The 22,535-nt window shown below is 33.4% G+C and overlaps 1 pseudogene; it reads right to left on the reverse strand.

Annotated features, from left to right (window-relative positions):
• Nucleotides 1-1,626: 1,626 nt before the first annotated feature.
• Nucleotides 1,627-22,535, reverse strand: part of LOC140672171 (nucleolysin TIAR-like) — a 104,999-nt pseudogene continuing 84,090 nt past the window's right edge.

Consider the following 22,535-nt stretch of genomic DNA (forward strand, 5'->3'; position numbering starts at 1 on the left):
TTACAATACATCTGAGAGGTATTACAAAGATAACGGTATTGTAGTGATGTTAAATAATAATGTAATATTATCTCAGCTGTCACATGTAATTTATTCTAAAAATCTTCATAAAAACTTATTATAAGAATTATCTTTGTGTTCAATTCAAAAAAGAATTTTATTTTTAAAAAAACATATAAAGTTAATTAGTTAAAAATTCATTCTTGTTGTTAATTTTATTGTTATTAGTTGATTGATTATCTGGATATACTCTATATATTATTTCATAATAAATAGCTCTTTTATTCGTAAATAATTCTTTTATTCGTTTGATATTACTGTTTTTAAACAAAAAGAATCGTAATATATGTTTTGATAAAATCAAAAGAAAGATTTTTTGTTTTTTAACTTAAATCAGAAGAGAATTATTTTTTTTTAATTAAAAAGTTGATAAAACATAGAATGTGATAAGACTAAATTATTCGATTGTAATTATATACGATTAAATTATATCTAATGTGATAATAAAATAAACGTTTAATTAATTTTATATTATTATAAATCAATTTTATTATAATTTATATTATGAATTATTTTATATTGTATATTATATTACTATAAGAGTAAAACTTTTAGTCAATTAAAATTGATTGACAACTTGGATTTAGCACGGCGTTGATTTATGTAAAATAATTCTTTATTTATATGTATTAAATAAAGTCTTAGATGTTAAATTAAATATACAAGTATTAATTCTTAAAGGCGTTAACATGGAGATTAATCGATATGTTAGAATACATTTATACAGCTAACAATTTTGATACATTAGAATATTCCTACAATTACTGCTGCGACAACGAATACTATTACGATGACATAATTAAGGCATTGCATTAATTTAACGTTATCAGTAGCGCACGAATTCCATGAACCTGAGAGATATAACATGTACTCATTGCTAGAACACAATTTGTAATTACACCTCCAATCTTAGACGTAACTGTAGGGTAAGCATAGAATTTGCCGAGTCTCTTGTAATTGCAGCAACAGAACTTTCTGGCATACATTGGTGTTGCACAAAGCAATCGCTGAATCGGCTTTTATTCGTTTTATTAATATTTCATATGTATGTGTATAGAAAGCTTATCGTTATGTAAATAGCGTAAATATTACACAAGTGTCGATTTTACTTATGATCATTTTATATTCTCTTTCGTTCTGCTATTATCAATAGTGTAGCTTCTGCGTGTGTTGATTTTGCGTGATGTACAGACGTTGTAAAAATTAACTATCTGTTAAAAAATTAAAATCTTCGTATATTCTACCATGAAAAAGAAATACAGAAAATTATAAAACTAAAAACAATAACTGAAAAATATATACATATTATAAAATAGCTAAGTCAGATTACTATCAAATAAAGCCCTGTATGATAAATAATTTGTTCCTTATCTTTTTTTTGCATAATTAACGTAACGACGTAAAAATTATTTACATAATTAAGAAAATAAAATGTTTTCGATATCTTATAAAATATCGCGCGATATATATCCAATAGGCTAATTCATTCATAATGAAAGCAGAGAATCTTTAATGCTGCGAGGCGTTTCGGCATCACAAGAAGAGCCCTATTGTCACAGTCTTATTTTATTTCTTTTTACGTGCAAACGATCGAGAAGAACGAACTTTTATGCAAAGGCTTGCACACGGATGATAATTCGAGATGGATGGCCGCGAGCTCGCGGCAGGAGAGGAAAAAAGAGAAACGAACAAGAAATATACTCTCTTCCTAGCGCTAGGAGAGGTAAAGGGATGAATCCTTTATATTCTTCTAGCGAGGCACCGAAGTCTGTCCAAATGAAGTGTTGAAGAGCTCTGCCAACATGAATGCGAGCGGATAAAAGTAACACGCGCTTTGAATTGTACGACTACAAAGAGCCACCACCGGGCTAATTTGTCTGAATGAGCGAGCGGTGGACTATGGGGGTACTACGGGGGTTGGACTAAAAACGGGGGTCGGACCTAATTCTGGATAAACACCCTTTCATTATTTCCGGACTACGTCAGAATCTACCGTTTCAACGATCCGCCGCGCCTTTAGCCTTTGTTCTCCGCGCGTTGTCTTGCGAGACTGCGAGGGCTGGACCTGTCTTACATCTACCGTTAGAAACCCATCAGGAAGTGATCTTCCCACGCTATGCAATCATGTCGTTAACCGTTCTCTCCTTTCATTGCCGTTAATTGATCAGAGGGTATGCTAACCTTATGAATATAAATACATTTGAAACTTAACGCTCTGACACATTACTCTAATTTCTTGTTGGAATACATGTCAAATTATTATAATCGTTTATAAAAATATTTAAAATATCCAATTCTAGACTTAATTGCAAACACATAGTTACATTTCTGAAAATACTAATTATTCTTTTAAGCGGCAGGATTACAAGGGTTTATTTTTTTATACAAATTAAAATACTGCGTCTAATATTAAATATAATTTATATAGAAAGACGCAAATGTTTTTATGAAATTGATTTGTTAAAATAATTTTTTTAAATATTTTATTGTTTTTTTTTTAGAATTATTTTCTGAAAAAATAGCATTAATTAATTATTATTATATTTCGAAAAATCTGACATTAATAACACACAAGATAATTTTCAACTGTATTATATAAACGTAGAAACATTTTTGGACTAAGGACAACGATAATTCCTATTCATCGGACTAAAGGACAAATTATATGGCGATCTCTATAACGCAAAGTTTCAGATATTCCGAGTTGCAGAATTACGTGCAAATAGACACAGAGCTCGTGTATACTCGCACATTCACAATATATAAATCGACTGATTTAATTAACATGGATTGCAGCAGGCCGGTCGTACGCGTTTAATGATGAGAGTGGTTGCCGGTTCACCCACGTGTTTCCTGTTGCTCTATATCTCTAATAAACAAACTTCTACCTCAATAATACTACACAGCAACACAAATACTAACAACTAACAATTTCTCACAGAAATCTTATTGTTGTTAAATTTTATTTTTATTGTTTAGATTGAAAAATCGTATACAAAACAAAATAAGAAATATATAATATTGGAAATATTTTTGTATTATATTAACATATGCAAAGATAAATCAATTATTTACATAATTATAATAATACGAATATCAAAATTGTTTCGTTAAATTCAAAATAGCAAATTTTATTATATTACAATAAATTAAAAGCATTAAATTACCTAAAATTATATTAATATTTAGATGTAAAAAATATATATTAACAGATTAAATATATTTTCTAAGAAAACTAAATATTAATAGAAAAAGCACAACAACTAATTTGATTTACATCTTGTCACCGATTCAACGAGAAAATAATTCATTAAATTATAACTATTTATCGCTATAAATTGCAAAAGTAAGGTGGCGAGAAAACAAATGGTAGTAGAGTGACAATGAATGGTACGGAGGCTCGGAGAAGAAATTCAGGCAAGACGGCGAAAAATTAAAGTAGCGTCCTGAGAAGAAACGGAAGGATGAAGGCGGAAGAAAATGGTCGGGCGACCGTAAAGGCACGTCGAAACAAGCGGGCGTAAAAAACGGGATGCAATTGGCGTGGGCTTAGAGTAAGTCCTCCCGCAGGCCAAACTCTTTCTCTTTCTCTCTCTTTTCTCCTCCTTTTGTCTCCCTCTCTTCCTCTCTCTCTCTCTCTCTTTCTCTCTCTCTCTCTCTCTTTCCGTTTCTCGTGATACGGCATGGAGGGTGGCAGCACCCCTCTTTCCGAGCCACCCTCCGTAATCGATCAATTGAAAACCGTTCGAACGACAATCGATTTCAAATCAATTGGAGCCACAGTGTAAAACTAACAGGATACGTATTTCTCCGGTCGCCACCCCGGCCCACAGTCGACTTCCACTTCTCCAATTCCTCCATTTCTACGTCTGCCCTCCCGCCGCCTGCATCCCTTTACCCTCAACCCCTTCACGTCCCAACCGCGAAACGAGACTATCCTCCTCCTCCTCGTTCTTTCTGCCCTCCTCTGTTGCTCCTATACTCTCTGTCCGCAAACCTTCTCGCGTGACTCTCCGTCTCTCTCTTTATCTTTCTTTTCATGCCGCCAGTCGTTCCGACGCAGCAGTCGCCGGCTCTTTGTTTTTCATCAGGCGAACACAATTTTGGGTTACAGTTCATTCGATTCTCTTTTATTTAATTTCCATTAGAGGTCCAACGCGCATCGGCCATCTACCCATCCACCTTTCTCGTTGATGGACCGATTCTGAAGTTCCACCTTCGCCGTTTTCTAGCAAATCACTCTTACCTCCTGTCCATTTCTTTCGGCTCGACGCTTCATCCGCGTCTGGCTAAACGACTCTGTTACTACTGCGTTCGCGTTCGTTTCATATTGTCATGCGAAATATTGTCATTATTTCGACACTTGTACAATAATTTATGCTAATTTCATTTGAATAAAGTGTTTGACATCAAAAGAATAAGTTTATAAAAGTAGAACTTATTTTTTATTTGATCATTTTTGTTACATACTAATGTAGAGAAAATTTTATTTCGAGTTCAAGATTGAACAATACAAAATTATTAATGTATTTAATTAATAAAAAAATTTATTTTTATTATTGTATTATTAAATTATTAAATTATTAAAAAGTTATATCTGTATCTAATTTGCAAAATATAAGCATATTTAACATAATGTTTAATATTTAACAAAAGTAGAATAATTGCCATATAAAATATCACAATTTACAAATGATATACAAGTGAAGTAAAAATATAAAACAATTGTGAAAAAGTTTATGTGTTTAACAAATAAAATATACAATAAAATTTAAAAATTAAAAGAAATAAACAGTATCAAAAAAATTAAACGCAATGAAAGACAAGACATTTAGAGTTTAATTAAAGTTATATAACTTATGTGTGTAAGTAATGTTTTAAACATTTTTATTTTTAATTTCGCCAACTTTGCTTTTTCTCTCGTTTTGCAGGAATTAGAATATAGAACTATGCTCGTCAAACTGCGAAATACCTGATAATTTAAATCAAATGATTATATAATTCTCAATTTTACCGCGAGCTAAATAATTACTTGATATTATCAAGAAATTTAGACACTTTTAAGAATATATTTTACGTCATTATTCATTATCATTATTCAAATCGTCATTGTTTAAAAAAGTATTGATACAATAATTAAGAAAAATTCTGTACAATGTGCAAATGCTAACAAACTATAAATTATAATTTTTGCGAAAAAAAAAAGTAAAAGATGATGTTAAAAATATAATTCTTTCATAGTCGGCTCTCTTTTGAGAAAAGACAGATGGTAGGTGAGAAAAGAGATAGCGTACATGACAGGACGGAAAAGGGGTACGGAGTTGGTAAAAGAGCGGTAGGAAGGGGGAGTTAATGAAAAGCGTCTGACGAATAGACCAACTAATTGTATCCGAGAGGAATTAATAAAAACGCCTGACGGGCCGGCTGGTGTGTCGGCGAGGGGTGATTCTCCATCATTTATTTCATTTTCCTCAAAGTGCCGTCGCTTTTTTTCCATCCTAGAGCACTCATATCCGCCTATCCTCCCATTTCATAACATATTACTATCTTCGTGCAATATAATCTTTCACATCTGGAACTGGATATTTCATTCCGTTCTTTCAATATATCTACGTAATGTATAATATTTAAGTAAATCAATAATCATATATAATTAATCTGTTAATTATTTAACAAGTAATCATGTTAATATCAACATTAGCAGAATTATCGATTAGTTAATTTTAATTAATAATAATTGTTAGATATTTTAAAAAATTAAATTAAAAACTGACAATAAATTATTACTATCCTTATGCAACCTGATTATTTTTATGAAATATATGAGAATAAATATATAGTCTATAATATATTTTGATAAATTAACTTTTTATTTTGCGTCACTGACTTCTATCGATCGCAGGAACGTTGAATCGTAGCACGGTCGTTGGTCAATCCAATAGATGAACGGTCGTTTATTGGCGCGGGAAATCTTTGCAATTCGTCTGTCATTGAGCGCGGTTCCCGGTTTCGCAGAACGGCAAGGCTTTTTGCGCACTTGAACTCGGTCACACTAAATTTCTGGCCGGGTAGACTCCAAGTTGCGGCGAGCGGGAGACCAAAAATAATGGCCGCCACAGCTAAAACCAAAAATAATCGGGCGCCGCCTGCTGTTCCCTCACTAAATCACCGTTCTCGGTACTACGGTGACCAGTTTCCGTCTCTATGCTTGCACCGCGCGCTTGTCCTTTTCCCCGTTCGTCCCTCGCGTCACTTGCTTTCGCCCCTACCGTCGCGCCGTCTCATTATTTACCTTAATTGGCGGCAATTAACAAATAATTAATTGCGAAACGCACGGACATAGCGTACTCAGAAATAATTGTTTGAAAATCTGCCTGAAAATTCTGTCCAGCTTCCGGGTTAAAATTTCGAGTTGGTCTCGAATGAATAATGTATTCACGAAGATACTAAAATATTATTACCCCACAAATATATACATATATACGAGAATAACGGGAATTTTTTAATATCCGTATATGCATGCCGAGCATGTTGCAATGCAGCAAAGAATACGCGTGTGATTCAAAATATAAAGATAAAAAAAAGAGAGCAGCGTAAAAATATAGATTGTAAATCCGTTTTACAAACAGAGCTATTTTTCAGTTAGAGTATAAATATATTTTAGGATTATAAAAGTAATGGAATTCAACACAGCGTGTTTCGCATATACGTATATACAAACATAAATCACAATCTACAAATATAGTATTTAACTGTTGTTTCTCGATGATCCTCATGTGGAAGAGATAAATTGCCTAGATCTACGATTGTTAGATATTCGATTAAAGAAGAATTGTGATAAAAAGTTATGTTAACTTTTTTCAAAAAAATTTATCAGGAAAATCGTCGATGCATCTACTTTTACGAGCTTGACGTAAAACTACCTGCTGTATTTCAAAAACAAATACATTTGCAAAACAAGATAAACTACAGCTTTGCACCTGTTTTCCAACTAATCGGAAAGAAGTTTTTCCGATTGAATAAATTTTGTATTATTAGCGAATATGTTTATCTTATATACATATAAAACATATCGTTCCATAAAAAGAATGTTTACATTTTCAATGCATGTTCAATGTGAGTACACAATTGAGTATCTTTTATGCTATCAGCTTTTCATTTTCAAACGATGATAGTTTTTAGAGGCGAATGTTTTCTACTACGAAATTGCGGATAATTATAAAACGTGATACCCATCGCGTCGCATGTGTATATCCGTCCGGTATAATAACATCCTAAAAAAAGTCGCATTTATCAGATATGTAGATTACACCGTGCAACAGCATTACGTATTGACGGTGTAACTGATGCGCGCCGCGACGTTAAATAAAAACGTACGATAATAACAACATGCCGCGTGACGACGTGGAACGAGCCAGAAACGTCCGCAACGCTTTGGCAAATGCATCTGTCAGCGAGCGAAAGCGGCGCGGGAATGGCTTTCCTCCTCCACCGCTGGCTTCGACACCCCCCCCCTGCCCTTCCCCGTCAACCCTCGAAAACCGTCCAGTCTGCGCCTCACCCATCCATTCGATTCCCTTCTCCCGTCTCTCTCCCGTGCCCCTTCGCTCAACGCCTCTCCCTCTAGTACGTTTCATCTCACTTTCGCGCCATTCCCTCCGGCAATTACTATAAATCAGAATCGCAGTCAATATTTAATCCTCGTGGAATGGTGTTCGGCTCGAACGGGGAGACTGGCGGACGAGCGGAGAGCGGCTGCACGTTCAGTGGTGACCGCCGAGGTGCAGCGGGGGCTGATGCAACAATGCCAGTAATGCGATAAAATATACTACGTGTCGAGCCGGGGGAAAAAGGGGCCAAGGGGAAATGGGTGAAATGTCCACTGTTCGTGCTGCTGACCATCGTTCGTTCGACTCTCTCAACCATTCCCTCGATAGAGTAGTTTCAGATAGCCATTCGTCGAAAAACGAGGAAACGCTAAACATTGAAGGGACGCAGCTGTAATCACGACTAGAAATCGTAAAAATCAATCTAGGTTTCTCGTTTTAAGACCCTTTGTTATTGCTAAAAAAAAAAATAAAAGCATGTAAGAACATTTTCTTTTCAAATGAAAAGTAAAACTTTTTTGATAAGATTAAAAAAGTTGAAAGAAAAATATATGTTAATACTGCAATATTTTCATTTATAATTTCATTAATTTATTCATTTAATTAAAAAAATATTTCTTGATTTATTTTTTTTTTAATCTTAAATAACATTAAACAAAGTTACTAGAAAATACATTCGACACAATAGCGTTGATAATGTCGAATAAGTATCTCTTACCGCTTTTACCGGTAATTGTCCGCAATCATCTAAACTCATCGAATCGAAAAGGCTCTCCTCGCGATCTCTCTTTAAAACAAGTAGCAGCTAATATTTACAATGCGAAGTGTAGTCGCGTGCCTCCTACCCATAAGCGACGCAATCGCAGCAACTTCTGTTTTATTAGGGAAGCAGATCGACCAACGTACCAATCCGAATGTCATTATTGAAGTAATAGCGGTTCGTGACCTTATTATTGTCATTATTATTGCGATCACGAAGAATTCGTCTTGTTCCTAAATCGAGAATTATCGTTATCTTAAAAATATCTTAATATCCTCTTTTAGATATGTTTATAGATATATTTATTATATTAATTTTTTATAATAATTAATATTAAATAACATATTCGAATTGTTGATATTATATTTTTAAATATAGTATAAAAGCATTTATAATAAAATATTTCAAATTTGGGTATATTAAGTATTTTTACAAATATTTTTATTATTTAAAATAAGGAAAACACTTTTATAGTATACTATTCCATCCAGAATGATATATTTATATATAAATATATTTGATATTGGCTGACATCAAAAAGATATATGTATTTAACCAGATTAATATTTTAACCACATTACTTCTCAACAAAGTATTAATAATTTAATTCCAACGATGTTTCTATAAAATTAGCCTAGTAATTTGTAAAAAAAATAGAAGAATTTATTACCCTACACGTGTATGGCACTTTGTCGAAAATAGCAACAGCGAAACGCTGGCAATGGAGATGAAGTAGCATAAAGGCAGGGCCTCATTGTGGGCAGAAGAATGGAATCTCAAGGGTTGAGTCCTGAGGGAAATCAAAAGGCAGTGGGCCTTCGGGATAAACCAGCCAGATCTCAGTGGAGATTCGCCAAAGTAGCTTGTCAATAACTTAAATCTCAATCGTAACTTGGTACTCCCTACTGATTTCCGTTTCTGCGACTCATATCTGTGTCTCGTCGATATTCATAGTTATGTACGACGTATCTTCCCACGTTTGGCAGAAGTACGTGCTTTTGGAAATCCATTCATTCCTTGTGCTTTTCTATTTCTTTACTATCTATATGTCGTATACGCTTTAAGTGATAAAAAATTATGTCGCAAAAGATTTTTATGTATGTATACTTTAAAACATATTGACGTTTTAACATGAAATTGAAGTTATATGTATTCGTTAACATTAAATGATAAAGACTATTTTATAATGTTATGTTAATAACTTTATCTTTATTGATTTTGTATTATAACTACTTATATCTTACGTACCTTTATTTAAATTTAAGTATTCTTTATATAAATGGTTTATTTTTTATGTACATATATTTTTTTATAAATAAATTTTGTTTATTTTTATTGCTTCCTTTACAACAGAAATTTTTTATTAGATTTTTGTCAGTCTTGTGTTGACTATAAAATGGCTAAAAGATTTTCGAGGGTAACTGAGGAGACAAAACATCGCAAATACGACACGCGGTACAATACCCGTCCATCCGCAGTGGTTGGCTTCTACCATTCATAACTTCGATACATTCTCTGTCAAAACGTTAGCACAGATTGTCAACCGCTACATCACCAGCCATCGAGTACAAAGAGCGTAATGCCAGTAAACACGCTTCTACACACGTTTCTTTTTGAACGCATTGTTCCGAAAGAGTGGAAGCGCTACCCTAGATCGTTTCTTTCGTCAGAGGTATAATGCACCTTTGACTTGATGTCGAATAGAACCATTAGTATCAAAATAAAATATTACTTATCTTTAATCGCGCAGCTAAATTATTTCAGTATAATAAGAAATTGGAATATTGATATTTTACGACACTTATTTAGAATCTTGTACCCAATTTATCTAAAATTTTATAATTTCTATAAAAAATACAGTATTAGTTTCTATAAAAAATACAGTATAAAATATTTGGTAAAAACGTTAAGTTGAGAAAGATACCAAAAAATGTTTATGACAACGCTTATTGAAGATGCTTATGAATCAATTTGCTAGAATATTCTGCGCATTTCATGGATTTGTAGTTAAACTAGAGCATCAGTATCCGATGCTATATCCTCGATTGCTCTTGTTAAGAGATTGGTGAAATTGTCAACCAACCCTGTATTCAGGATTCTCCTTCAGTTAATACACTATATCACTCGCAAACAAGACAACGATGATATCCATAAACAAGGTGGAGAGCGAAGCCAAGCTAAAGTTACGAGAGACCATATATATATACTTATTGTCCCCCTTCTTACTATCTATGTCCGTTACTGTGATCACATCACAGAATGGAATTGGGAAACCATCTATTCGTCATTTGATACCAATGTTTGCTATGTCACTACAGGAGTTATAGCTGAGAACACATTTGTTGGCACACAGTTAGGTGTAGATACATTATAGAGCGTAATTCATATTTCTAAGGTAAGGTACCTTGTCTCTACAAGAAACAATTAAATATTTATGTTTATATTAAATAAATATTATTTATATATATATATATATATATATATATATATATATATATATTGTATATTAAAACAAGCAAATTTTATTTTATTTAATACTATTATTGATAATAATTTTATCGAGTAAATTATATATTTAGATTATAAGAACGTATAATTACATTGTGTGGACACATTGTTTGCGATGTGATTTTATGCATTAATACATCAGGAGAAAGTCATGATTACATCATACATTGATTTTACCCGATAATTATTAAATCAATAATCAAACACAATCAGGGGCCATTAACAAACAATACATTATTACTCAGAGCTATGAGTGAAAGTTAGAAACATCAACGTGACAGCTAATAAGTCTTTGCAAACAGTCGAGAGAGAATTTACATCTTCCTTAGTACTTGGAGGCTATTTACAGCCGGTACATTACGGTGTAAAGTTCCCGGGCAATCGACGTTTCGATACATTACCAGCAAGAAAGACAAATGTTTCGCCCACGCGTGGGTAATTGATACTATCGGTATCGATTACCATTACCGCCGGAGCTAATTACCTCCGGCATCGTAATCGAATACAATGAGGTAAACAACGGGCTATTCGCGTTGCAACGGCGCAACCGTAATGTCGTTTACACAAAGGACTCTACATCAGTCCGCGGGCACGGTGACACATCAGCTAAATACCTCGCGATGCGCGAATCGACGGAGAATTAAATACTATAGATTGAGAAACGAGGGACATATCGTATTAACAACAACGAATAGGGATTTACTCGCCATGCACGATCGCGCCTGGTAAAGCGTTTCTGGCATAGTCACGTGCAAGTATAATTCGAGCTAACGAGCGATGCGGAGACTGTTATATTGTGTAGAGAAGGCTTGCGGAAGACGGGAGGAAACAGTAACGGCACCAATGGTGAACAGGGGAAGAGGGGAAGAGGGTACATTCGGCAGTGGTATGGGACACGGGTAGGTAGGTAAGTAAAGTAAAGTCGGCGGCTGTATCGCGCTTAAACTTGCGGGTTAATTCCCCTCGTTATACATAGCGAAATGCCGGCGCGCTTTCCTTAGCGATCGCGCCGCTCGGCTGCACGCTTAGGACCGCAATGCGGAAATAGGTACTCCGCTGTGCATAAGAAATTCTTCTTTTGGCCCGAACTTCTGCCCCGACTTACTTCCGAATTCCTTTCAGCCAGGTTGCTGGCGCGAGGCCTGTAAGAATTTTATTCTTCGCGACGTTAGAAATCTCGCGAGGTCCTAATGGAAGATAAGAAGTCTAGGCAGCACGAAAGGAGATTGTTCCTGCGATTATCACTGTTGCAAACTCGATAATTTACTTAATTTAAGCAAATTTCTTCAGTAAATCTAATTAAATATACTTTATGATTAATTGTACAATGTTAATATCGTTCGTAATATCTATAAAAATTTTTAAATGCAGACAGAATAAGAAAAGCATATCTCCTTTTTGTCACGTCTATATATTTGAATGTAAATGAGAAACTGTAAAGAGCAACCATTTTTCAAAAAAGTTTGGCTACCGCGATCTCGCTCTACTTACTCTCGTGCGACATACGCAGAAACGTCGATGCGAAAAGCAAGGGGAGAACGAAAGAGGGGAGAATGGATGACTGAAAGGAGTTAGTCTGCCACATTAGTTGACATACCGAAGTTCCAGGCATCCAATCTATTACGACCAGTTCGGCATTAGTAATGTGTCGCCGGTAATAGCGAACTCGACGGTTCTTTGGAGAAGTACGTAGGAAGACGGAGGAAAATAGGGATAGAAAGCGAATCGGAAAGGGAGAGAGAGAGAGAGAGAGAGAGAGAGAGAGAGAGAGAGAGTAAGAGAGAAAGATGGATATGTGTGTATATATATATATATATATATATATATATATATATATATATATATCTGTGTATGTGTGAAGATAGAGAGGAAGCTTACCTGCAAGGAAATGCTAGAGAGTGACTGTAGCATGGAAGGTAGCACTAAGGTTTCTCGAAGAGTATTCGGTGGCTAGGGGGATAGGCGGTCGGAAAGGATCGGGGGGTAGGCGTGCACGACATCAAAACTTGCTTGAGCGAATCTAAACTAACCGAGTAACTCTCTGCGTTACGGGCTGCGATATACGTCCTAGCAGGATGGCGAATTGGAGGGTGTTGATAGCGATGTGGTGGTGTATATGAAATCGAGGCCGCGAGAAGCCGCGAGCGTGAGAAGGAAGCGAGGTCAGGAAGGACCCGTAAAGACGAGCGAACGGGATAAGCACAGAGGAATGGTAAGGAAGAGAGGAGAAACGGAGTAAGAGAAGCAGGAGAAGAAGAAGAAGCGGCGAAGGGAGGGAGAGAGGGGAGTGAATGGTAATAGGGGAGCAATAGAGGAGAGAATGAAGTAACTTGGCGTATATATCGTGTAGCATGTATAATTCTGACCACATCCCACCAAACTATGACATATTCGAGCATTAGCTATTCCAGCCGGATCCCAATACCTTCTCTCAACCTCTAGCGGACGACCCCTTGAGCACAACCCCGCTTCATCCCCGACCATAGACTTGTCTCCGCGCGCGCTACTGTCATTGATTCACTCGCAACCGCCGTCGACGTTCCTCGCGAACACTAGGTGGTAACCGTCAAGCGACGAACTTTAACTGCACATGGAGTGCAGTTCGAATAAGACGCAGGAAGACGGGAAGACGTGAGAGGAAAGACGAAAGCGGTGAAAGAGAGAGGAGGTTGATCAAACGCTATTTTATACTATTTTGTGTCAATGGAATTTACGATTGTGTTTAGAACTTACAACTTTTGTGGTTTATATTACATATATAGATTATTAAATCGATTTTATCTTATTAAATTGATACATTTTTCCGTCATGTCTTAAATACTTTACAAAAGAATAGAAGCAAAAGAATAAAATTATTATTTCGAGAATGAATGACAAAACAGGAAAAGCAATAAAATGTAATAATGACAGTTGAAAAAATTGTCAATTAATACAGAATAGTGATAGTACTTACCTTTTCTAGAAAAAGTCGCTGATTGAGAGCCGTCAACGCCGCGGAAGCTGCTACGTGATTCGCGAACTCCACAAATGCATAGGGATCATTTCCAGGCTGAAATAATAATTCAAGTTTTGATTTAGATGACATTTGAATAACATAATTTATACAAATATAGAATAAAGTATAAAAAAGAGCATAAATTTAATATTATAATTATTCTGCTTTTCTTCTAAGTGAAATTACTCTTTTACAAAGCTTTTTTTCTCGTTTAGATCAATAACTATCTGAATTAAAAAAACTGAAGACTCTGTCAATATACTTGTGCAGTGTGAGTAAAGAGTTACGGTAAAAAAGAACTTTTCTTAAAAGCATAACGTACTAAAGACGTAAACTAAACAGCACGCAATATCTGAGAGATATACAGAGAAAACATCGCTAGACCTCCCAGAGAATGATGGACAGAGCTAAAATCCTACTGTGATTTAAAGCCACTCATCGAGCTTCACGAACGGAAGAATAAATCCAGGGTCCTGTTTTCTCTTTTATTTTCTTGGCTTGAATTCCTATTGTCGTACCCGTGACATTAATGCGACAGCTTTATACGGTTACGCTATAAAAAGCTGAAGAATTATGATGACAAGTATTGAAGAAATTACAAACAAAAAGGCGAAACGCATCTAATCTAAATGTTTGCGTTTCTTATCATCACGATTGTATGTGATGTAGCATTCTATTAAAAATTACTAATAATATTCGATATATATATATATATATGACATGGATAATAAAAAGATTAACATGAAAAGCTAACAAAGCGACAATGAAGATTTCTTCTTTCAATCTTAACGTCATACACATTGTTTATTCTGAGTAAACGTTATAAATAAGATATAGCCATGTGAAATATATATGTCATAAATTTTAACTTGTATTAGCGTTCTTGTATTTATTTACAAAGCATAGAAAGAATGATATATATATAAATGCTATATATAATAATATAAGTAATGTAAATAAAGAATAACTATAAATAGTTTATTTTTATGTAAAAATATTTTTTTATTACATCGCTTAATTCACAATCAAATTAAATTAGTACGGCTCTAATATGTGAAAATATAAATTTGAATTTCGCAGACCATATCATTTAAATTTTTTTAATAACTGAAGTTTATTCTTACATATGAGCATACGCTCGAAAAAAAGAGAAACAGCACGATGTATTATTAATACTTTATATTATTCTTTCTTCTATGTAATATTATTACTTCTCTGTATAAATAAATCTTATACATATAAAAAATATATATATATGTACTTGAGTATTAATTCAATATTTTAAATTATTTACAGACATTATTGAATTTTAATTAAAACTTTTTCTAAACATTACTTACATTATCAAAATTTAAAACTTAATATCTTTTTTTAAGCACACATTAATGAAACTTTGCATATTTTTACATTGGTAAAATTTTTTTGTTTTATAAATATTTAACTCTCTGCATTTCTCTCTAGATATTATACATATCTTAATATATATTACAAATATGCAAAGTTTTTTTAATGTGTGCTCAATACAAGATATTAAGTTTTAAGTTTTGATAATGTAAGCCATGTCTAGAAAAAATTTTAATTAAAATTCAATAATGTCTGGAAATAAATTTAACATATTGAATTAACACTTAAGTACATATATTTAAGTTTCAAATTTTCATAATAAATTTCTATACCTACAAATAGAAATCAGTTTTTGTGTCACTTTGGTTAGCAACAAATTTTGCAATTTAAACGAAGGCGATATTATGCTGGATACAAAAGTATATATTTTCACTGAACATTTTTACGTTTTGCATTTAAAGAAGCGAAATGTAATTCTTTTGCAATCTACAAACAGAGGAGAGATGCGGCTAAAATTCTACCTTTTTTAACTCTTTCTTTCTTGCTGTCCAACAAAATCAGCATCGTGCCAGAAACCGACGCTGGCTTAACATCAAAAAATAGGTGATAATGGGAAAACGCAGCTGCACGTAAGTTAATTACAAGCAGGTACTTGCGGAGCTACTAATTACTTATTGTAACTTTTGCGTTAATTGCTTTCAGTAATTGCTCTCGGTGGTAATTGGTTGTCTTCCCACCTCATTTACCTAGGCAACTCTGGTGGTCGCAAGGCGGACAGTAAAATTCCATCATCGAAATCGCCGCGTTGAAATCGTATTTGCTTATACGGAGCGGCTGAATTCCCTGTATAACTTTCCGTAATGTCTTGAGACCGTTTGATGCCAAGAAAACTTATGATCTCACGATAAATAGCGTTCAGAGCTGGACGTCGAGCGCGAGACGTCCAATTTCGCGAGTTAGATAGAAAATTACAGCTAACTTGTTTAACGAGAATGAATTTTCAATTTTTTTATTACAACAATGATGTTTTTGTTTATACTTTGTGAAAAAAACAAAAATCACGTGAAAAGCAAAAATAGAAATAAATCTGTTTTCACAAACATGATGATGTGATGATTCTATTCTGCACATTCTATTCGTGTGAAGCTTTTGAACTACATATGTATATGCTTTTTTTTAAATATTTATCAATGCTATAAATTACAATAAAGGCTTAGTAATGTTAAGTTTTAATTGAACTTGAAACAACTCTGTTTTACTCATAACTTTTAAAAATACTGCATAAAACAAGCTTTCATCTCCATGTCCGTTTTTATATGAAAAGTAGCTAAGAGCTGTTATTATTTACGAGCGCTGTGCATATTATCCGGAAAATGCGATATTTGGCGCCATTCGTTTGCGGCGTCCATTAATCTGGACAATGAAAATTGGCTTGCATTTCAAAAGGTCTCTACCTCTATATCCCCGTTATTCCTACCTATCTCGGCTTCATTGTCTGTCGGTTGAAATGCTGTTTCAAACTATAGCGTAATATATTTTTTTATTATAACTTGTGGATTACTTGATTTTCGCTTTGTAGCCAATGCGAATGCACGATAAAATGCTTCCTGCTGCGGGCAACATATTGCAATTTATAACAGCATATGTTACGAAAATAATTAATTAAAATGCTACACACACACACACACACATATATATATATATATATATATATATATATATATATATATATATATATATATATATCTAACATTTTACAATAATATTTAGAGCTAAATAATGTCTATGACAAGTATACATGTTTGTTGAAACATCTCTCTCTCTCTCTCTCTCTATATATATATATATACAAATATCGTATATAATATTAAAATAACATATATGTCAAAATTTTATGTAATATCACATCTGTAAAATGCAGAACATATAGCAATTTTAAATTTGTGATATTGCTTTGTCATTAATGCTATACACAGATGCAAAATTTTACGTTTTCTGAGTTAACTATTGTTATCTTGATAATTTTTTCATGTATTTACTAAAATGTTGTATGTATATAGGCATACATGCGTGCACATGCATATAATCGAATATTAATACATATATCACTATGTATCTAAAATCGATATGTTATGCCTATACATATGCAAATACAATCACACCTTTCCTTCTTACAATTAGTAATATTTCATTAATGATTATCTATCTTTTCTCTTATATATTATTATTATTATATAATTCTACTCTGTAGTATAAAATAGAAAAACTATTTTATTATTTTTAATTAAATAGGAGATATATATATATATATATATATATATATATAGCATAGGATAAAATATACAACAACAGGATAGAATATACAGCACACATACAAAAGTAATAATTTCCTTCTTTTTTCTTTGCAGTTAATTTATGTTGGAGATAAAGTCCATACGTTTCGCGTTCAAATATCAAAAAATTGCATAAAACTCTGTAAATAGAGACCGGTGTAAATCAGCCTATTCGAATGGGAGCGAGCTATTATTCGTTTCCCTGTTGCAAGCAATCGACCGTTCTGGCAGCAATAGATACGACCGGACTCCTAACGGCTAGCAATATCGACAGGTATTGACAGAGAGGTGTAAGGTGCGATCCGGCAATCCGTGTTTCGGTGATGGTGCACATTAGCTTCACTATTTGTATTTGGATAGAGAGAGAAACGTGGGTCATTGTAATTAGGCACGACATATCGCGCCCTTGGGACTCGAGCTTTGCCTCTCTATACCTATATACTGCACACGTTCATTTCCTAAATTATTCAGTCTGTTTTAAACTAAATTTCATTCTATACTCTTACAACCCAATATATAACCGTTAAAGTTTTTTTCCCTATAAATAATGCAAAAAAGTCTCATTGCACGTTGTTTGTCGAACACTGACGATCTGTATACGTGCATTCGTAGCGTGAAATTAAATTTTAAATTCTTCTCTCCATCTTCTTTCTCAAAATGACTGCATTATAATGGTTTAGTTATATATATATATATATAACATTATATACATTTTAAATATTTCTGGATGTCTGTTAGTTTCAATATTCAAAGCAACATTGTTAAAATTTTGCATATCAAAAAATATTATACAATTTTCCTTAATAAATAAATTTTATAATATGAGAGAAAGCCTGTCTGTTATATGCCTACAATATACGTACAATAGAGATCAACTATACGGTTGATCAACTATATCTCGGATCAGGTATGCACATTCATATATGAGATTCGTGCTAGTGTCGACGACGATGGTGTGGCGACGCGTGGAAGCATGGTGTGGCTAGTATGGCGCTGTCTGAACGGTGGCAGAGAGTGCTCGGGGACTGTCGAGCTAAATCACTCCCTAATGGATCGAGCCGCTAATCTCTGATAGACTGCACGCTACCAGGGTTCCTCTCCTCATTCCGCTGTATTCTCCCTCTTATACTCCCCTATACTCCCGTGTTACATTATCCCGCTTTGTATAGCGAACTATATGCGTCGATATAGCAAAATCAAACTCGCGCGCGAGTAAAGAACCCAAAATTTTTGGCAACGTATATGATAAAGAAATATTATAATCGATCTTTGTTCGATGAGATGTTTTATTTAATTTTGATAATTTTTTCATCACAATCAATTCTTCAAATTTACTTTTTCATCAAAATATTCTATCAATTAGTCTTATGAATATTTTATTGCAATTTACTTGAGACATGATTATATCTCTTTCTGTTTGTTATTAGTAATAATTAATTGCTACAATTTCTTGGTATTAAATTATTATATAGTAATTATATATTTCTCGTAATTTATGTGAAATTTATGTGTATTTTCTATAATTTAGATTATTATAAATATAGTCTTAAAGAACATATGAGGAGAAAATGAATAAAATAAAAAGAACGCTGGCGGCTATCGCGTTAAAAAGTAAATGTCGGAGTATTCGTAGTTTTGTGGAGCATAAGCCGTGAGCTTAAAAAGCTAGCTCAGAGTACACGAAAATTTCGGAATAAAATATCTCTACGCCAACTGCGTCATGCGACGTAACATTCCATAGAGACTCCTAGACAGAAAAGAAACTTTTGCGCGTTTGGGTTGCTACTGCACAATTTTTTTTTCTCTTCTCCCTTCCGTAGATATAATTACACGCACATCTCGAAAGTATGATGCCGCGAGTACTTTTATAGATACCTAACCACGTAACGCACTCGAAGGAGTTGGCGTGTCGATGGACAGTAAATCCTCCCTCTATGCGCAAGACTTGCATAAAATTTTGCAAACAATCAATTAGTCCGGAGGAAGCTTCGATAATCCATCCGGTCAATTTGGACGACGTTTGAATTTGAAACTTCCTCTCACGAAAGCGATCAGGAAGCTACTATACAAAGGATAATAGGGTAATCCCTATTCTTATCATATTTCCGAATGTACGAATTACATATGCTCGTTGAATATTAATAACTATAAAATTGTTATGTGTCTGTTTTATATGACATTTTATCAGTTAAATGTAGTATAAAATTGTTTGATGAAAAAATATAATTATTAAAATATAATTGGTAAATTAAATTACAAGTGCGCCTTAAGTTAATCTTAGAACAATTATGTTAAAAACATTAGGTTCTCTTTAATCTTATAATAAAATTAAAAAAAAAATATATGTGAAGATTAAATACAGAACTTGTCAACAGTTTATTTCTTATTATATAAATTTTAAATCTCATGCAAAGCTATTTTAACGTCTCTAAATTTTTATAATATTTCTCATATAATTCATAATATAAATTATATTATTTCAAGAATAAATTTTCTCGCCACATTCTGACATTTAATGAAATTTTGCATCTATCTGAGATAAATATTTACAAAATTATTTACATTCTATTTATTAACTGATAAAAATCATGAGTTTACTGTAATATCGCGATGCACATCGATCGAATGCAAGATAAAATTTAATTCGATTATAGGATTTGCCTCAGTTTCGTGCAGACGCGCATGTTTCATTGGAAGTGAGAAGAGTGAAATCGCGCCAGTAAGATGATCCAGCAAGGGTGGACGGACCGAGATCTGGCCAGGCGATCTTTACTACTGGAAATCCATTATTTTTCCCATTAGATCGTCCGTCCCGATCTTCCAGGGCAGGCATTTTCGTTTAGCAGTTTTTCTTTCGATTCACGTCGTTTATGACTAACCCAACCTCCGGGGGACCAGCGCTATCCACTATTCCGTGCCGTATACTATGTATTACCTATCTCACACCTTCAAAAGCATCGGCCTGCGCTTGCTTCAAGCTAGAGAATCTCGTCGATCTCGTTCCTACTTCCATCTTCGCTTCTACCTTCGTTTTTATAGCCGGCGTTTGCAGTAGAACGTAAGCAAAACAGTCCACCTATCCTCCCTCACGGCTTTTTTTCTTGTGTCGAGAGTTTAAAGCAGATCGCTTTGTTTGGCGTAAAGCGTCACTCACAAAGACCCTTGCGTCTTCATGTTAAATGGGCATCTAAAGATACGAAATGTGGAACAAAGTGATAAAGATGACATTTTTAACGATTGAATGTATTCAAGATATAGAAGATACATAATCAGCTAATTAGAAAATGTCTAGAAATAATTAAAATTTTGTTAAGAATATAAAATATTGCCATCCTTTTTTTTACAAACAATTTCAATAATTAAAAACAAACATAATTAAAATTTTAATTATAAATAAATTATGGATGCAAAATAGTATAATAATATAATTATTATTGATCAAAATGAGTGAGAAAATAACGCCTTGTCGAATAGCTGATTAAATAGATTTATCATTAGAAAAATTCTTCGATCATGTTTTTTTTATTTCTGTAGGAGATAATCGCGTTATCAAAAATCATAATAATTGCTGATAATCGTCATCGCAATGACTCATTATCTTAAAATACGGAATATATAGAAGAGACATAAACATTTCAGATAACTATTATTATAGTACACGGAAATGCCTTATACGTTTCGAATTGCGCTACGTGATATCACTTTGTAATTTAGACAAAAGGAATATCGCGCTCGTAAAGATTCGCTTCTCGATATGACTGCACATCACATTTTCCTTAATGTCTTTGGCAAATGAATTGGCAGTTGTAAAATATTAATATATCTTTAATTACTTAGATGTCATGAAATACACACATCGTTGTGGATAATAATATCTGCATATTAAAATTAATCACGCATTTCAGATAGTACAAGTTTTATATATTTTGTAAATTATTTTATACTTAATCGAATAAAATTTTAGAGTTTTCTTTTAAAGAATTTTTGTTCTTTATCTTAAAACGTATATTTTCTCTTATGATTTTATTATTAAACTAATATAATATCTTCTAAACTAATACATTAACGATAAAACGAAGCAGAAGAGAAGCTATTAAGAGTTCCGTAGCGCAAACGATAAAAGCGTGAATTATATATTCTGCAATTTTTTTGCGCTCGTGTATATATAATTTAAAATTAACTAACATATATATATATATATATATATATAATTTTTTATTATATAAATAGTGCATAGAAGAAATTAATAAACTTTAAAAGATGGAACAAAATATTATACGATTAAAAACTTCTCAAGATAAAAATTTTGTATTAATATATGATCTTTTATATCTATATAAAACTTTTCTTCCGCATATGAATAAAAGAAATATATTTTTAAAAAAATTATTTTGTAATATAATAAATTTACACAAAAAATACATCATGCAGATAACATAATAACACATCGTGCAATAAGAGTATTACAATTTTTGTATTATTTTTTATACATGTTTTTAACTGCATCAGTAGTGCAAGTCTCGCATAGAGTACTCTGGTCGACGACGACACGATACGACATACACACGCACACGCACAGGGATATAAAATATTATGAAAATACGTAATATCTGATGATGGTTAAGCCGCAGATACGAGGCCGGTGCTGCCGTCCACCCACCACCTACCGGGAAACAGGCTTTTATGGGGTTTTTATAACGTCGTGTTACTGCGTATATACATAGATGGTACGAGCTCATGCATAATATTTGGCCCACTATAGTCCCAGACTGAAGAGCAAAAAGGCGTAATGAAAAATGGTGGTGCTGTGGTTTGAAATGTTCACATTATGAACTATATCTAAAATGGGTCTCTCGCTAGAGCGCCTGTCATTCACCTCGTTTTAGGTATGCCGTTTAGGCGTGTAAATATGTATACCGGCGAAACGA

Source organism: Anoplolepis gracilipes, chromosome 12 (assembly GCF_047496725.1).
Source record: "Anoplolepis gracilipes chromosome 12, ASM4749672v1, whole genome shotgun sequence".
Lineage (NCBI taxonomy): Eukaryota > Metazoa > Arthropoda > Insecta > Hymenoptera > Formicidae > Anoplolepis > Anoplolepis gracilipes.